The sequence below is a fragment of the Ischnura elegans genome, chromosome 7 (genome assembly GCF_921293095.1).
Source record: "Ischnura elegans chromosome 7, ioIscEleg1.1, whole genome shotgun sequence".
NCBI classification, from domain to species: Eukaryota; Metazoa; Arthropoda; class Insecta; order Odonata; family Coenagrionidae; genus Ischnura; species Ischnura elegans.
In genome coordinates this window covers 108,516,243-108,529,773 of record NC_060252.1, presented here as the reverse complement: position 1 = coordinate 108,529,773, position 13,531 = coordinate 108,516,243, and the positions used below count along the sequence as shown (strand labels likewise).

At 34.4% G+C, this 13,531-nt stretch overlaps 1 long non-coding RNA gene across 1 annotated transcript in view; it reads left to right on the top strand.

Moving 5' to 3' along the window:
- The window catches only part of LOC124162172, a 148,554-nt gene extending 142,267 nt beyond the window's left edge, over positions 1-6,287 (top strand). Inside the window, exon 4 of the long non-coding RNA XR_006865504.1 lies at positions 5,274-6,287. This is a non-coding gene — a long non-coding RNA (uncharacterized LOC124162172). The remainder of the gene's footprint in view (positions 1-5,273) is intronic.
- Positions 6,288-13,531: the final 7,244 nt, after the last annotated feature.

Genomic DNA, 13,531 nt, shown 5'->3' with positions numbered 1-13,531 from the left:
ATGCAAAAAAAGATTAAATGATCCTCAAAATTAATGAATATGTTTTCAATATAAGTAATTGTATTGTAAACCAACATTCAATGAGTGGAAAAGCCTCCATAACTAAAGAGGGTAATGAAACACTGACTTGCAATTTTCCACAAAAATAAAATTTAATTCGACTCGAGTTTCGATGTTACTACATCATTTTCAAGATACAACTGTACCTTGAAAATGATGTTGTAACATCGAACCTCGAGTCGAATTAAATTTTATTTTTATTGAAAATTGCAAGTCAGTGTTTCATTATGAATCAATTCCACTCCATCTCGCTTGATTCCTCGAATTTTAAAGAGGGTAATGTAATTCTATTCTGAGCGCTATATCTGTATGAATTTACTATGCATTCCTGCAAAAATAACAGCGGAGAGGGCAGAATAAGAGCTGTTTCTATAATATTTAAGTCATTCATAAAAATTCAACTCGAAATTAATGAATACTTTGAGCTAAGGCATCGCAGAGACATTGATTTTTTCCAGGTTTTACTTCCGTTTCAATTTTTGTTCACTTAAAATCGCTAATATCGTTCCTGCGAGTTCCTTTCACGAGTAATTCGCCGTCCCAAAAACACGTCAGTATAGGGAGACATTCCGAATTTATGCAAATCTTCATCTATTTGTTCAATGGGAAGCAATTTATGTCAAAATATTTTAAATTATTTTGTAACTCAGTCTAAAAATTATATTACGAATCTAGAGTGCGTATATCACAATGGAGAATATGTTCATCGTCCTAATTGCTGACGGTTAGAAAATTCGAAAGTCGAAACGCCGACAAATAAGAAGAGCTCCCGGTCAAATGCCTCAGAAAGATTCTTTCTTTTGGAAGTTTATTATCAAAAGTTTTAATTATTCCTCAATATTTTTTACATTCTTACCTTTCAACTCGAATCGCATAATGTTTCCTTTTTGCATTAAAACGCATTCATAAGTTCCCTTTTGCTCTAATTAATAGCATTTACTTTTAGTAAGTGTGGATATATTAGAGTTTATTTTTTAGTATAATTTAATAAGTAATTCTGGGAGAAAAGAAAACTTCTTAATGCGAGTGCAGGTGTCTTGTTAATGATCTCGTAAATTCACCGTACTAGGCAATAAAATCAACGCCAAAAAGGAGTTCTTGCAGCAGTAATGAATGCAAAATAATGATTTGACTTATTGTTAGTATCATTATATATGTATCTTAGTATAATATACGATACATATAATTTGACTTATATCATTATATTTGACACTTCAGTTCATTGAATGCTCATACCTTAGGACACACTTTATGCTTGAGTGAGCAATGAAGATCACTCACGCTTAAATTAAATGGCTACATCATGATTATTTCACGACTTCTCTGCCGAAGCGAAAGAAAAAAATCATGTGCAATAAGAGGATAATATATTACTATGCCTCTCGCAAAATTCAAAATAAAAGGAGATCATTTTTTTATGGACGCAGTTGAGCCAGCAGTGATTTCTTTCGCTGATTGTGCGCCAAGTTGTGGAAGATGGAGTGATCATCCCGGCCTGCTTTGCTTCCCGTTTATCGAGGCAGTGGAGGGGAGGTGGGAAACGAAGCACATGGAGACCTCCACGCAAGCCCCGTCGGACACACCTGCCCTACTGCACAAATCTCGGAGATGAGGTTCTTCCGAGGAAGATTTTGGAGTGGGTTGGCAAGAGGGAGGCGGCTTTTATCACCCAGGGACCTAATTCTTGCAGGTGAAGAAGAGGGAGGTGCTTATGCCCGCTACGCTCTCCTCTCCCACTGTCGCCTTTGCCAAATTCATTTCCCCCTTTTTTCCATCCGCCGCCTTATTCTCGAGCTATTGGGAAAATCGGACGGCCTGTTACTGCTTCTCCTCGGCCTTATGCCTGTCCTCGCATGGTTCTTTGGTGTTCAAATTCTTAGGAACCATGTATTTTTTCAATACTGTGTTATCCCTGATGAGTAAATGCATTCTCTACTGAATTTACCCGTGTTCACCCGGAAAACAAGGAATAAATCTGGTAAAATGCTAGGCGATGAAATCAACGCCAAAAAAAGTTCTTGTAGTAGTTATGAATTCAAATATTAATTCGACTTAGCATAACGGCATTTGACAGTTTATTTCGCTGAATTGGGCGCACTTCACGATGAAAACTTTCTTGAGACTCCTGTATAGTTGGCGGCATCCTTTACCGATTTCTTATTTTGAACTTTTTATAAAATGGCCGAGTGAAGGTTATTTCGTCGTAACTTATTGCTGCCGAAGTAATTTCAAGTAATTTTGATTTCGGATTTGGTGGAAGAGACCCCATTGTAAAGTACCCCTCCAACTATAAGTTAGCTAATAGATAGTTTTTATCTATTTCCGATTGCTAAGGAAAATTATAGTTGAACTGCAAAAACTGCAGTCTGCAAACTCGGGAGCAGCTAAAGAATCCAATTTGTCTGAGGAGTCTTGTGCAAAATGGACAGAATAATTTTGGAAACACTGTGGTAAAAGTGAATGGTTGATTTATCTTCGTATCTCTATGCTATTTGGACACGCCAAGAGTTAGGGATATGAGACGGCGTTGGTTAGTCATTTTTAATACATGGAAAGTGACTAGGGATGGTCGGATCGGATACCTCGGATCCAAATATCCGCGGATATTGCCATTCATCGGATACATCGGATCTAAAGTCGCGGAAGACATCGAATCTGGATCCGAAATTTAAAATAATAGCTTCAGTGAATGCAACGCCCCATGAGGGTGGAAAGGGTGGAAATTCTCTCTTCGAATGCGCCGTCGCATGCGATTCTCATGAGCATGTCCTACTCATGAACCGATTTTTTTTGAAAGCTCTCGCAGAGGTTACGTAGCAGAATTTCAGCTGTGGAAAATAATAAAAGGCAAAATACGAATGGCACATATTGTGACTCTTCCCAAGAGATTGTCAGTCATCATATCCCAAGGAAAATATTTTATCTCTTTCCTTGGAATGATATAGTTATGCTCTATTCTTGAACAATCATCGGGGGAGTCTCAGTGTCAGGAATTTGAAAATGTATTTGGATCCGAAAGTATCCGATCCGAAAGATCCGGCTCCGAAAATTAAGGATCCGATTCGAATCCGGATCCGGGAAAAATCCTGGATCCGTCCATCCCTAAAAGAGACCCTGAAAAATGAAAGGGGATAAAAGCCTCGACGTCTCATTCGACGGACGCAGTGCTTAACTGCATATGTTTTCTAAGCACTCAAGCTGGAATCGTGTGCCCTGAAATATTTCTACAATCGTCCGGATTTAAAACCGGAACCACGGAGTGGGAAGACACAACACAGCCTGATCCCTTATATCAACGTCCGACGCGTCATTACGTGATGACGTGTATGTTTTTCACTTAAATTGTAAGATGTATCTGTTTCGCACCTATTTTCATTTTAACGCTTACATTGCATCCACTGCTATCGGCATTTTCATCTCATTTGCAGATAACTGACCAATCTCACACCGCCATATAGCTTTAAAAATGCGAAAATAGTCTGAAAAATCAGGAAATTTTATTTTGAAATTTAAGTGGCCGCCGTGTTGTCATAAACCTATTAATATTTCGGCCAACATGCCTTGAAGTCATCCTGTTTCCCAGATGTGTGGCACTCCGAAATGACCAATACCTTTACGTTTGTGTAAGTTCCGCACGATATTGGAAATATATTTCGCTGTTTAGCAGCAAGACATTCTATTTCCCCGTTCGAAACATTTTATCTTATATTGAAATAAACATAACTTTATATTCTATTCATTGCTTCGAATTTTAACAACAGTCTCAACGTTGAGAAAGTTCAAAGGTTCAAAAACGAATGGTGTATCTCCAAAGCTTTCATCACGACTTCGTCAGACTGCCCACGGTCAGTCTTCAGAAAAACCTGCATTCGAAGTTTCTAGTTTGGCTTCTTTTTAACTTAATTCTCTACCCTTCATGTGCAAACAAAATAAACAGAAAAATTGTGCTTCACATCCTCGCTTGCAATTATTCCGTAAAGCTGTAATCCTTTCATCTACAGAGATATCGCATTACTAAACATGCGGAAAATGCGAAGAGTGACCGCATGCATGTGCACGTAATGTATGCAAACATGCGTTTAACAAGTTAAAAGATCCGGGGAAAACAGCGTTTCAAGCCACAGACATGCTCGCCTTCGTTTTTTTCTTATTTTGTAAATGATGCACTTTTTGGAACCTGCCGTAAAGTATCGGGAGAGCAACCTTGGCCCTGATGATAACGCGTACATCAAAGCGCGCACCATAATCACGACCGCTGAACCAGATCGTCCCAATCATTCATTGGCTCTCTTCTTTTTCTGGGCCGCCTCGTCAATTTCCATAAACCAGCTAACTATCTCCATGTCTAACTCACTCGCATACCTTTTTAAAAAGAACCCTCCCCCGAACCTCATCCCAAAAAGGGAAAATAAAAATCATTTTATTATTCGCAGTCATTAACAACGAGTATGTCGAATCGATTTTTAGCCGAAGAGAGGAGTGGGGTTACGCTTTGATTGGAGCACGGTCTTTTTTTTTAGCATGTCGATTCCGCGGCGTGACTGATTTTCACGCGATGGCTGGAAATTGAACTGATGGCTTTGAAAAGAGAGCCTCGGGCGATTCTGAGGTTTTCTTCTCGCGAGGAATTTTTAGTACTGGGATGGGTGCGGAAGGTAAGTGTGGAGTCGCTGCTCGCTGAGATTCTGCCGAAGTTTTATTTCGTGTAACAAGGGTCATTATTATTTTTAATTCTTCTTTTCTCTGGCATGTACAAGGCTCGTTTAGAGTCATGGTCGTAATGTTACTTCAAGCCTTGACGATGCTTGTTATTCTTTCGCAGCTCCGAGTCACGGTTGTGAATATTAATCAGGAAGAATTTTTACGGTGTTTTGCTCATTCTCCCTGGCAAAGCATCCCAATCATTTCTATTAGATCCTTTAAAAGATTAACGAATTACTTGTCAATATTAATACTTTTGCGTATTTTAATATTTATACTATTACAAATCAAAAGTATATAAAGTATATAAATATGATAATGATAATAAAAATAAAAGTGTACAAAGTATGAAGCATCTTCAGACAAATAGTATTTTTGTTTTCAACTCTAATTACTTTTCCCATTAGCTAGGTTTATTGATATAAATTACGGGAATTAAAATATGAACTAGAGAATTAATGGTACTATCCCTGAAGTAAATTTAGAAATGCGACTTGATATTCTCATTACAGATGACAAGACTGTGACCTCCAGGATGATGGACGTGAAGATCTCGTAGGGCAACCGGAGATCAGCGCTCTAGGAGTCCTAGCGCTTGAAGGAGAGGAAGCAAGCTGAGCAGACCTCGCTTTTCTAGGATAAAACGCATCTGAGGAGGGTTCGTCGTGAGAAGAATTGAACACAAAGAACGAACGTGTTCTCTGGGCATTCCACGGAGGTACGCATTCCCGGTGATGATGGCCGTACAGAAGATAATTAGCCTTCGATTTCATTACGTGATCTTCTGGCATCGACAACGTAGGAACGTAATCGTCAGCAACTGATGAGTGAAGTGCAGTGAAGCTTTTCCTTTCTCTCTTCTACACCCTTGTCAAAATTTCAGACCCCTAAGACGAATACATCGGACACAACAACAGTTTCGACGTATTTTACTGCCAGAATACGGAATTCCAAGAGGAAGGAGCGACTATGACTTCTGAATTATTCGTTTTTCATCACATATTCCTAGTGTTGTACATACGTGTCATTTTGCATATCGTATCCAAATTTCAAACCCCTACGACGAATAAGTTAGGTACGACATCTGTTTCCACAATTGTCTGTCGACACTGTCTGAAAACGTATTGCAAGGCAAAAGAGCGTCTATAACTTGAGTCTGTGTACATGAGTCTGGACCTTTACATATTTGACATTCCAGACGTAATACGTACGTGTCATTTTGAATATCATATAAAAATTCCAGAACTCTACTATGGTTAATTTGTCGTGAGAAGAATTGAACTCAGAGAACGAACGTGTTCGGGAATGTTAATTAGGAGGAATTTTTACGTTTTTTCGCTCATTTTCCCTGGCATAGCATCCCAATCATTTCTATTAGTTCCTTTAAAAGAGTAACAAGTTACTTGTCGATATTTATACTATTGCGTTACTAATCAAAAATATATAGAGTATGTAAAATTGCATGGGAAAAGAGTGTCCTTAATTACTTAAAGTCATAAATAAAAGGGAATTCTATAAACAGTCAACGAAGATAAAAGCATTTTATTTCAACCTTTGTTTTCCTCCATTTCCACTTAAAACAATATATAAACTTTTGAATAGGGAAAATTCTGAGGCTAGCATGCAGCAAATTTCAAAAGCACTTTCGTCGTTTTATGCCTAGCTCAATAATATTTGTAAATATGAAGAGCCCCCTGATAACGGATTGGTGTCTAATCGTACAATCATGCCCCCTTTAAGTAGACGGAGACCCTTGTTTGTTTAAGTGCAATTTAAAACGCTTTATTGATATAATCCTTCAATAAAAGTATTCCTTAATGTTAAATTCTGCATGAAGCCGAAGCAGATGACAAGTGATACTCTTAATTTCATATTTTGTGATAAAAAAGTGAAATAAACATTTCATTTCACTCCTCAAAGCATAGAAAATTTACCATTAGCATTACTAAATGTGACAATATAAACACCCTCTAGCTGAGAATTCTGTCATTTTCCATTGCACGCAAAAATTTCATAATATAATTTCTTTTCACATTTTCATTACAATGTTTTAGATACAGGAAAATATAGATAAAAAGTATTTAGTGAACAGACAAAAAGCATTTCGAACGAAAAAGCGCAAAAATTTCAATGAATAATTATGGCAAAAGATATTTTTAAAACTAAGACCGAATTGAAAGCTAATTACAAAATTATAATAAAAAAGAAAAAACTAATTTATCACAAATATTTTGAAAAATGGAGCAAAAGAAGTGAATTCTAGATGCATAGTATTAACAAATACGCAGTGAGAATAATACGATAAAATGCATAATGAAGATGTGAAGAGGTTAAAAATTATAACTGAGTTTTATTAAAAGCGAATAAAATACAGAATAATGATTAAAAATAAAATGTTGCGCTCACCCACATATTATGCATTTTAAGCAACATGAACTGTGATAACACAAATCGTTTCAGAACGAAAACACAACAATTGGAAAGATCGTGAAAGATCATGATATCAACGAAGATTGATGGAGACATAATGAGTGCAATGTGGTGATGCATAAGAGAAAATTCTCCGGTGAAAGCGAATTCTATACCCAGCCACAAAAACACAAATATTGCATTCCGAGGAATACATCACTTAAAAAACGCAATTTCATTGAAAATAAGCGATGTAACATAACTTGATTGGGAGGTGAAATATTCAGACAAAAACAAAGACAATGTTACTCAAAGAAAGCATAATAATGATGAATATGTGAGAAATCTCGACAGCATATCATTATCAAACCACTAAAGCATTATTAATGTCTACATTAATGAGATAAGTTTATTCGTATGAGAGTAAAAATTTAAAATATGGTAAGGAGGTGAAAACCATTGAAACAACGAAGATTCAAATCGCAAAAAAAATGCAAAATTACTGTGCGTAAGAGAAAATTCTCTTCAAATACACAATTTATTTGCACAACCACAAAAATATTCCGAGGAAAATTACGAAAAATGGGCAATTTGATGCAATGAGAGCGGAAAATGTTGACGGAATTCATAAATAATTAAAAAAAAGAATTTTTAAGAAGAATCTAGAAATGTGAAAATTCCACGTATTGTACATATTCTAGAGTAAACCATTTAAAAAAAAAACAATTTCACCATGCGGCGACAAAACACAAATTAAGAGTTCCGAGGCATACGTTATATAAAAAAAGTGCGTTATGATGGTGTATGAGATGAATGTAAAAATTTGGTACGGAATTCATGAATCATAAAAAGTAAAAAAAAAAAAATTAAGAAGAAGCTAGAAGTATATAAAATATGATTATAGAGTGAAATATATAAAAAAAAAACAATTTCACCGTACGTCCGTAACACATATTTTGCATTTCAAGGCATACATTACTAAAGGGAACAAAAGTGCAAATTGACGGGATGTTTAAAAATGACAAAGGTATATGAAAAATAGGCTGTAGCCCGTATTAATTTTGGAGAATGATTCCCGGAAGTTCGGAGACGAGAGCAGGAGGTATTTAATTGGGCTTATAACAACAATGAATAATTTTTTATTGTTTGCAATAATAATATGATCCTTGTAATATGTAAATCATGAAGTATTTTGTAATCCTTTTGATGCCATGTTAAGTGTTGTTATTTTTGGAGCGTAGTTTTGTATGAATGTTTTATAAAAACCAGAATATTTTCCACAAGAGGTTCTTAATATTCCATATTCTTTTTTACCTTTATTCTTCGTCCCTACAATTGGGGAGGTAAGTGTTGATAGCCACGTACATCGAGTGTATGAATGTAATCGAGTGCGTTTCGTTTCTTTATTATGGAGTGTATGTGTATCTGAGACATTTGAGCACGCAGGATCGGCTGGTCACCCGCGGCCGTGGGCTAAAAGGAACCCGCCTTTGCATCCGATGGCTAACCAGCTAGGAAATAAAGGACGGGAGTACGCGAGAAGCGCAGTCTGCCACCGCGCCCGATATGGATTCCCGCCGGAGAGTCCTACTCGCTTGTTGCAGCCGGAATGCGTCGTCTGCAAGCATGACGTTGCTGCTGCCATCTGGAACAAGAGCCATCCCGAAAATGTGCTCTAATGGTGAAAGTCATTTTTTGGCGGTGTGTGTGTGTGTGCAGATGTAAGTGTGATTTGGTTCGAGGTATGTGGCTGGATGCTATTGTGAATTCATTCTTGAATTTTCCTATTCGTGATTTCTTTTGGAGTGCCCGAATTTGGGGCATTAAATTCTTCGCGTGTTTTCGTCTGATTTGCTTCCCATTCATTGGCATATGTGCAAGGTCCGTTGGGCCACGTGTCTTTTATGACAGAGTTATTTCTTTTGTTTGTGGGTTGGATTATTAATGGTTCCAATGTGGAGAAAATGTTTTATTGTGGCATTTTTTGTGCTGCCAAAAGTTTAGTTTGTCTTATTGTGAGTGCAAGAGAACTTCTTGAGGCAGAACGGAGATATTGTATGACTCTCCATGAGTGTATATGTTGAATCATGTGCGTCTAATTAAGGATAAAGAATTTTTTTCAAATTTGTTACTGCCTAATACGGAAATAGTGTATTTTATTGATGGGCAGGAGAATAGTTTTTTTATTTCATCCTTATCTTAATTTCTCCACTGCTGTGATCTCCACTGCAATCCGTGAGTCCACGTAGTAGAAGAGAGACTGTTCGATTAGGCTAGTAAGTATTGCTTGATGAGAGGCCACTGCTACAAGGTAAGGAAGAGCAGGTAAGAACACATATCATAACACTAGATATTGAAAAGAAATAAAATGAAAAATCAAGGTTCAAGAGGGTAAATTTTGAAAAAATATTACTTTATATTACAATCACAAAAGCATTAATTTTTTATTGCAAGTATAACATAAAAATTTACGACTGCAATGAAATGTATGCAAAATAGGGACTCGTAGAGTAAAAACAATTGGGAAAGCACGGCCACAAAACTAAAATAGAACGGCCACAAAAACAAAAATTTTACATTTCATTTTGACCACAATTACCAAATACTGTAATTTGATTGAGTATGAACAAAATGAGAAAATGATGTACGGTACTAATAAATAAGAAAAGGAATTTCGAAGTGGAAGCAAGTTTCATACATAAATAAAAATAGAATCCGTATGAACAAAAAATTTGCATCACCAGCCATATATTGATTTAAGCAGTATATTTTGTTGGGGTTTGAGGGGAATGTATATTTGGTACGGGATTCATAAATCGTGAAAACCAGAATTTTTTTAAGGCGTAGCTACAGACGTACAAAATTTAGATTCAAACGAGATAAATCAAAAAACAACAAATTCATAATAGCTTTAATAACACCCAAATTCTATATCTCGAGGCATATATTACAAAAGAGGGAAATTCGTTGGAATAAGAGCGGAATGAAAAAAATTGTAAAAAATCCATGAATCATAAAAAGTAATGGGATAAGCTGTATGATAGAGGCGATGCAAAGAAAGATGCAACAAATGCATTAAAATATGCAAATATGAAAGGAATTGCAAAAGTCGAGAGTGAAAGTTTTCAAAAAACGGAATTTAAAACCAAAGCCAAGTGGGAACAAAATCGTGAGTGAAAAGTTAAAAAAGGGCAATTTACGCGAACGGCCACAAAAATATAAATTTTGCGCATTTATGTGGTCAAAACCTAGAAAAGCAAAACATTCTGAAGTTTCAGTATAGTGCGTTTTTTATACAAAATTTAAAAATCGTTGAGGTAGTATTTACAACAAGAGATATGCAAAATAATTAATTGAGATAGAAAATTTTTTAAATTATTTTTAATCACTAACACAAAGCTTAAACAACGCTTTTCATTAATGCATTACCAAACGTGTAATTTGCTTTGGTATAAGTGAGAAGAACACCTTCTATTGAATAATTATTTAAAAAAACAAGGAATTAGATATTTGAAGCAAAAAAATCAAAATGATGAATGGATCTGGAAAGATAAAAAATTATCGTATTTAAAGTGTACCACGAAAAAAAATATTTTTTGTTCCTTCGCAGTAAGATCCTAAAATTTTTTGCTTGCCGCGTTTTCAGTGTAGTGCAATGATTTCATAAAAAATGAAAAAATAGTTAAAATAAGGATTTCCATATGGGATGGTAGAAAAACGCGTAATGATGATACGAGATTGAAATATTTCAGAAAAAGTAATTTGTAAGTACGGCCAAAAAACTAAAATTATGCCTTTCATGACATGCATTATAAAAGAAAGTAAGTATTATTTGCCTCTATTTCTTACAACTCATATCAAGTAATTTTTTTACTTTGTTTGAATTGAAACGCAAAACTGAATTTTTGTGACGGTACTTATTATTTTTTTAAATTTTCAATCTTTCATCATTTTATCTTTTTCTTCCATCTCCTATTGAAATGCTTGTTTCATCAATTTTATTTTTTTTAACATCGTGCTGCACTGAATCCACGGCAAGTTTAATTTTTAAGGGATTCTAATGCAAAGAATCATTGTACCCGTAAGTTATAAATGGCGTTTTGTTTCGAAAATTTTCAAAATGAAAAATCAACTTACTTTTCTTTGCTTTAACTTAAAATGTCCTTGTTTTTTTGCAATGTATTAATGCTATAAAAAGGTATCTTCTCACCCATATCGTGAAAAATTACTTTTTTTTAAGTTTGACATGAAGTGGTTTTTTTTTCGACATTTAGCAAGACGAAAATATCATTAACATTTCTGCTTCAACTTAAAGTGTCCTTGTTTTTTGAAATTTATTAAATCTTTTCACTGATATCGAGTGAAATTACTTTTTTGACAAAATTCAACAGTTTTTAATTTTTTTTTATCAAATCATCACGCTGCACTGAAACCTCAGATTTACTTTTTTAGAATTCAACTGTAAGGAAACGAAAATATTACTGCTTCTTATCCGTGCGTTAAAATCGTTTTTTTCAATATTTTTCACTTTCGAATCTTCACTTTTAATTTTTTTTGCTTAAGCTTAAAAAGTCCTTGCTTTTTGAAATTAGTTAATTCTTTAGAAATGTATCTTTCCACTCATATCGATAGAAATTTTTTGATAATATTTATCGTGAAACGCAAATTTTGTGCTTTCGTCTCGTACTTACAAATTGCTTGTTTTAAATTATTTTTATCTCAAATCGTCATTTTGCACATTTGTAGGTAGGCACCAATAGAAGTTTGACTCATACAATGCCAACTGAATTTCTTATAATGCAAAATGATGATATGAAACGCAAAATGTGAGTTGTTTTGGTTGAACTTAAAAAATTTGTTTGTTTTACCTCGAATCATCATTTTGCATTATTTGACCATCACCTATAGAAATCCTTATGTCAACGATTTTTAAATTTTCATCAAATCATCGTGCTTCACTGAAACCTCAGTAAGTTTTACCTTTTTAGGATTCAACTGTTCAGAAACGTAAAATTTATATTTTTTTATTCGTACGATGAATTTTTTTGCTGTTATTTTTCACGATCGAATCATCAATTTCCATTTTTTTGCTTCAGATAAAAATTGACTGTTTTTTGTGTTTTATGAATTCTCTTGGAAGGTATCATATCGAGTGAAAATACTTTTTGATAACATTTGTCATTAATCGCAAATTTTGTGTTTATGTGGTCCAACGTAAAATGACGTGTTTTCTACGATGAATATTAATTTTCATTTTTGAAGCATTGCCAATAGGCAAAGGCATAAATGACAATGCGAGTTTAAAATAAAAAAAAATCGACATTCTTAAGTACGAATGAATACTCAAATTTTGCTATTTAATGACAAGCACTAAAAGAAAATGTTATTTCTCTTCATGACTGAGAATGCAACTGCAAAGAAACGAAAAAATCGATTTCTATCCGAACGCAGAAGTCGTTTTTTTCGACATTTAGCACGACGAAAATGACATGCATAGAAGTCTCAGTCATAGAAACAAAATTCTACACAATTCTACGCACACGCTTCGTCGGAAGGCCGTATATGGTATGCATAATGCAATAACATGCAAAATATGAGTTTTTCTCCTCATACTTAAAAATGTCAATTTTTGAAATTTTTTTTCTCGAAACGCCATTTTGCATTTAAATGTATTAAAAAAAGAATTTTCAGTCATAGAAGCAATAACAAATTAGGTTTATTGAGATATTATATCTCGAATCGTCATTTTACATGTTTTTCGATTCCGAAAAGAGTTTTAAGTTATTCTCTAAAACTTTCTTTTCACTCACGTCATGAAACGCTATATTTGACTTTTTTGGTCCCCGGACGGAAAAAAACCCCGCCTCTTTTCTTATCTCTTCGCACATTTTCTTATCCTTTCGTATTTCGTATCTTATCGTATCTAGAAAGTATATTTCTTTAATAAATATGATAAAAAATATGATTTGATAATAACAATTATGATAAATAATTCAATTAACGAGTATTGAGTTTTTATCTCAAACCGTAACGTTGATTATTTTCGATTCTCGAGAGAATTTTATGATAAAATTACATATTGTATTGACATTCATGATAAAAAAGAAACATATTTTGATATTTTTATGAAATTTTTTATAAAGAAATTATGAAAAATTGTAATCAAACGCATTTGGTTTTTTTATAGCTGTCACAAGACGCTAAAAATGCATTTTTGTGATCGAACACACAAATTAGGTTGGTGAGATTATATAAATTTCAAAACTTCATTCTGCATGTTTCGCGATTCTCAAAAGAATACTCAGTCAAGAAAGCAAATAATTCTTTCTTATTGTTCACGTCATGAAATGCAAAATATTAA